Raw genomic sequence first — 6,000 nt, forward strand, 5'->3', positions numbered from 1 at the left:
TTGAGGTCAGAACTATGTGCAGGCCAGTCAAGTATTTCCACACCAAACTGGGAAGATCATTTCTCTATGGACCGGGCTTTGTGTACAGGGCCATTGTTGTGCTGAAAGAGGAAGGGACCTTCACCAAATGTTTGCCGCAAAATTGTAAGCTTACTATGGTCTAAAATATCACTGTATGCTGTAGCAATAAGATTTGACCTTAACTGGAACTAACTAACTAAAACAGAAGTATGTGGACAGGGGTTTCAGGTTAGGATTATCTCTGTAGCCAAACCAAAATTTGCCGCCACCTTTTTTTTTCTCGTTAGAACATAATAGTTGTGTGGTCACCTTTTTGTATTTGGAAGGTGTTGTGGTGTTGTTGGAGAGGCCGCGCATTCCTCACTTTCCTTTACTGGAAACTTTCTGCACGCTAGACAATTGTGCTTATTTGAACTAAACTTGATGACTTGATTATTTTTCTTTTGCCTTTGCGAAGGAATGCGTTTTAACTGCTGCAGTTTAAATCTGACAACAAACATGTGCTTTTGAAAGCTGACTCGAAATCTAAGAAGCCGTCCGTTCAATCAAAGCCCAGCAGATGTTGTCTAATTGTGGTCATTTGGTGCTTGGTTACGTAAGGATACATACCAATCTTAGTGTTGGGTCAAGAGAGTGTTGAAGTCTCCCTGCTTTGAAAGCCAGATAAAACATTACTTTCTGAATGATATCGCTGACCATGTTTATTTTATGTGATTTTGTTTTGAATGAGTTTGGACAAAGATCTATTCTCAGGCAATAAGGCAGATGGCTGGTCAGTTGCATGAGATCCTTGATTCAATATTCTCACCCCTCAGGGAAATATCAGGGAAATAGGGGAGGGATATCTGCTTGGAAGATGAATTACAAAGTGTTATGGTGAAGGGAAAAGCTACGAGGTGCACTCTAGAGCACAGTAATTCTATTGGAGTGCGGCACTGTAGCAGATCACTTGAAAATTTTAAGAATGAACGTCCTCATCTTGCAATATTGGGAGGGAAAATGCAGCAGTAATTCTAAAGCCCTGGTGCACTATAAAGTTTGTTGAAGAACAGTACTGTAGAAACTTACTGACATCCCTGCAGGCAGACAGCTAGATGAGGACATTGATCTAAGTTATTGTGCCAAAACCCTCTTCAGATGCTGTCTGAGAATCTGTTAATTTCTCTAAGGCACCAGTAATGGCATTGTAAGCAGAAATCCTGGTGCAGAGATTAGGCAGCTTGTTATATTGTCTAATTCTTATACACACAAAACTGTTGTGATGCAGCTTTTGATATTAAACACCCTATTTCCCCAACATATTTCCCCCTTTTCCCCTTAGACTTGAAAATTGTTTGTTCTCATTGTTAATAAAGAGCAACTCATCAACAGCACCTTGACCTTTTTTTCATTGTTTAGCAGAGACAATGGCTCCTGTATCGCTGAAACAAAAGAGCCAAGCATTTGCCGCTAAATCATTCAAGTCATGCTCACATCTGCATAGTCACCAGCTCGTCTCTCAATGCGCTTCTCACTGGAGGACGGACGGTGCCGCACAGACAACAACAGGGAGAAAGCAAAATATAAACAAAGAGAAAGAAAGTGAGAGAGTGATGAAGGGGGGGTGGAGGGGTGCAAGTCACCAGATGGTACAGTGAAAAGAATACACAATGGTAATGCTATACTGCTTTCATTCAATGTGCTTATGTAAGCCTATACTGAAATACTATTGCTATTATACACAGTTCAGATGCAGAGTTTAGCATTATGGTGGCATCATTGGCCTGGGATATCATTTGCAAAACCATCACATGAGGATAGTTCAAGAAGACATAATATTTTATTTATAGACACACAGCTATATTGGCGTACTATCAGTATATATAATATAATATAATATAAAATGGCTTTCAGGCTATCTGCAGATAAAAATCTTCAGTCTTCAGTCTTAAGACTCAAGCCTAAAGGGTTTATTACAACTTGGGCTGCAACACCTATTTATTATTTTCTTAATTAACTGATGAATTGTTTTGTTAATTAAATTTCAGAAAACAGTTAAAAATGCCTGTTAGAATTTAATAGAGCTCATGGTGTTTTGTTTGATCAATAGTCCACAATCCAAAGATATTCAGTTTACTATCACTTGTGACACAGAAAAGCCTCAAATCATCACATTTTAGAAGCTGCAACCAGCAATACATTTACCTAACGATTGACAAGCAATTTTTCAATTGTCAAAAAATGGTTAATAACAATAATAGTTCATTTTCAACTCAATTGATCAAACAATTCATTGCTGTAATTGCAACTTAGGTATTATTTTCATTACTTTGGCCATCATTTCTAATGGTCATGATAATAATGCACTCGCCAAAGTAACTGAGATTTGTTTAAACATCAACACGTTTCAGGCAAGAAAGTCCAGCAGCCAGATTATGTAAACCACTTTATTTGGATTATTCACAACAGACAGTTTGGGTAATAAATTTCTTGCTTGTACTTCTTTTCCTAGCTGTTGAAATTCTTTTGCAATGTTGCCAGGTTCCAACATCTCAGCCATTATCTCAATGATGGCTAAACATACAAAAATAAGACCCAAGCTGTAGTAAATCTGAATTATTCAACAGACACGTAGGCAGATTTCAGTCCATTAGTTGAAAGTAAAATAAGGACATAAGTTGACTGTTTGATTGCCATTATTGTTGTAGTTTTTCATTTAACATTTTTTGGAGAATCCAAAGCTTGTCAGTGCTGTTATTGACCAGTAGAGGTGGGAAAATAATGCAAATGGAAATTTGAGTCCAGTTTGTCTAGTTTTAGCATTAGCCTAGACCATCAGCTGTTCTGTTCTGTGAGCATAGAAATCTTCTTTCATTAATCTTTAACCCTCTAAAATGCTGGAAAATGATACTGAGATTTTCTGTCTTTATTCTAAAGTAAAATGGCATCTACTAATATAGTCAGTATATAGGACAGTAAGATTTTAACATTCTGCTTTTTTTTTTTACAAGGATAAAAGAGCGTGATCTTATGGGATGGTGTATAAATAGCTTTTCATGCCATTTAACGTCATTGGTTAGATCATGGATTGGGTTAAAATGATCGGTAAAATGTGGTAAAAATGTCCCAACATGACAGTAAAAATGTCAGGTTAGTGGTCTCAAACAGTGCTCACCTGCTGCTTTAGCAACTTTTTGCCAACTAACCATCTAGACATTCACCCAACTCGCCTCCTCCTAATAAGCTAAAATCACCTAATTAAACAAAGCAAAGTTACACTATATTGATGTCATCTGAAATGCCTCACTTCCCCTGTCACTCAAACATAACTATAGGTTGCTTTTGTGGACTGAATTTACAACCGAAATTGTGTGAAATGACACGCGAAATGACTTAAAGGTGCAGTGTGTAGGATTTAGTGGCATCTAGTGGTGAGGATGCAGATCGCAACAAACTGAATACATCTCCCTTCACCCTCCCCTTCCAAGTGTGTAAGGAGAACCTACCGTGGCTGTGAAACTCGCGAAAAACACAAAAGGCCCTCTATAGATCCAGTGTTTGGTTTGTCCATTCTGGGCTACTGTAGAAAGATGGTGGAGCAACATGGCAGGCTCTGTGGAAGAAGACCCACTCCCTATGTAGATATAAAGGGGTCATTCTTAGGTAACAAAAACACAAAGATTCTTATTTTCAGCTGATTATACACTAATTAAAACATACTAATGAGTATTATATTCCATTTCTGGCAAGTCCGCTAGATGCCACTAAATTCTACATACTGCATCTTTAAGAAATTGTTATTCATACAACATTTGGTGAGACCAGGCTGGATAAAACATTATCATTATTTTCTTAGCATTAACCATAGATGAACAGAGGCTAGCTAGGCGAGGGGTAGCTCCCTGGTTACATAAAAGTCCTTGATTTTATCAAGCCTTTATCTTACCTGAGTCATTTTTCTTTCCCACCTTTTCGCAGACTGTCATCACTGAGAATCATCTGAATGTCTCATCTCAGTGTGTGCAAGGCTCTGTGGTAGTATGAGTCAGGATATACAGTATGGCTGTGTGTGTTTCTGGGAACAGAGGGATGTTGTTGTTTTGATACGGCATCCACGTGGCACATGTAGCAACATGGGGTCATGCTAATAGCTGAGAGTCAATACGGGCAAGATCCAAGCACCAGCTGTCATACCTGGCCTTGTCCCCATTCACGCTGCCACCTGGGACTTTGTCAGCACTGTATTCCTAGTTCAGTTTGGTCCATTTAGACTAAGATCAGTGTAATACAAAATACTCTCCATTTCAGAAAAAAAAAATTATCAAGTCTGGGGATGTTTTCAGTAAGAAGCAGTTATTGTCGTGGTGTTTTTACACTGAATTTCTCACAGGTTGAGCATCAAACAGTAAAGCAAGTAGTGATGAAATCTGTACAGATTGAAGGATAGATAGAGCTCCATTTGTCAATTTTTTCTTTATTTATTCCAAACAAGCAGCTCCTGCCTTTGATGCACAAGTAAAATGCATCATTTCCTGAGTGCCAGGGAAAGATGTGTGCGTAAAGCACCAAATAGTAACTATAAATGCTTCTATTCATTGATAGTGCATTAAATCATCATTGTATTAATGGAATAATTTCCAGTTTTCATAGATTATTCATCTAATGTCACTGCAGCTAGTAGTCGGGAGTTAAATTTTGTCAACTACGGTCTAAAGCTGCTCACTAAAACCTTAAAAAGAACATTTAACTGCCTTTTTTTGCCATTTGCCTTTATTTTGCTCCACAACTCATTTGTCAGAGTAGGAGTGACCTTCTAAAACAGAGGATATTTGACTTTGAAACAATCAAGCATTGACTGGAACTGCCCTTATTTTCATAAAGATCATTGACGGGTATATGCCATTAATAATTCATTACAAGTATTGAATGCAGTTCTGAAAGTATTGCGTGATGCAAAATTTATATGTGCTTTGCCCATGTGTGACTTCTCTGACCACTAAAAGATCAGGACAGGAGAGTGCTGAACAGACTAGTAAGATAGATGGCTAATGGACCTTTTTATAACAATCATAAACGATTATTGATCTTCTCTGTCTGTCAGTGCTGGCCCAACTTTGCTGTGGTAGACCAGAGCCAAAGATCAAGGACTCTGTGTGACTTGATGCTAGTCAGTCGCAGCTGGTCGTTGTGCCTTTGAGCAAGGTTAGAGAGAGGGAACGGGTGGATGGCTGTCCTGGGGCCAAATTTAAGCTGAGTTCAACACAAGCTTTATCCTTTGCTGTCACAACCAGATTTATCTTCTGCTTCACTGTTGGGTCGACAATAATTTTTTCATGTCACTTTGAGTCCTTGCTGCGTGTTGTCATTGTAAATACGTATCGAACACTGGGATAAAAATAGCACACAATTGGACTATGAGATTTCTTTACCTGGGGCTGGTGAATAAATTGTGACTTGTGCTATTAATAACCACCATATATATATTAATGTTATGTGTTGTCTGGCAGTCAAGGTTAAAATGTGCCAGTGAAAAGTTCCTGAGCAAGCAGTTGCCTTGTGACTGATGTGCACAAACACAGGACACCTTGAAAACCTTTTCCTCCCTCAAGTCCATCAGCCACTGTCACCCAAGTTACGGGCGATTAGCTGCACTAAGAAAGGATAGAGTTTATTGTTACTTCCTAAACTGAGAAGCACATCCGAAGTCCATTAACATGAATTAAGATGTTTACCTTTTGGTGAAAGCTCAACAGCAGCTGTCAGTCAGCGGGTTATTGTCTGTCCTACCACAGGTCACTGGCTATTCCTGAGTCATAAATCACCTGGGCTAAACTTGTCTAACATCAGGTTTATGGAGGATTGTCACAGCGGGGATTAGAATATCTGTTGTTGGTGTGTATGGGATTAGTGTTGATTGTAATCACTGATCCTTCCCGGTCGTAGAGGTCACAAAGCTGGAGGCTATAGAAAGGCTGGAGGCTTGGAGGCAACAAAACAAAC

General features: G+C 38.8%; 1 protein-coding gene across 1 annotated transcript in view; it reads right to left on the minus strand.

Moving 5' to 3' along the window:
• The window catches only part of frmd6 (FERM domain containing 6), a 35,111-nt gene extending 31,508 nt beyond the window's left edge, over positions 1-3,603 (minus strand). Inside the window, exon 1 of the mRNA XM_044374315.1 lies at positions 3,507-3,603. The gene's annotated coding sequence lies outside the window, so the exon portion shown is untranslated. The remainder of the gene's footprint in view (positions 1-3,506) is intronic.
• Between the last annotated feature and the right edge of the window lie 2,397 nt (positions 3,604-6,000).

This window comes from Thunnus albacares, chromosome 15 (genome assembly GCF_914725855.1).
Source record: "Thunnus albacares chromosome 15, fThuAlb1.1, whole genome shotgun sequence".
Taxonomy (NCBI): Eukaryota; Metazoa; Chordata; class Actinopteri; order Scombriformes; family Scombridae; genus Thunnus; species Thunnus albacares.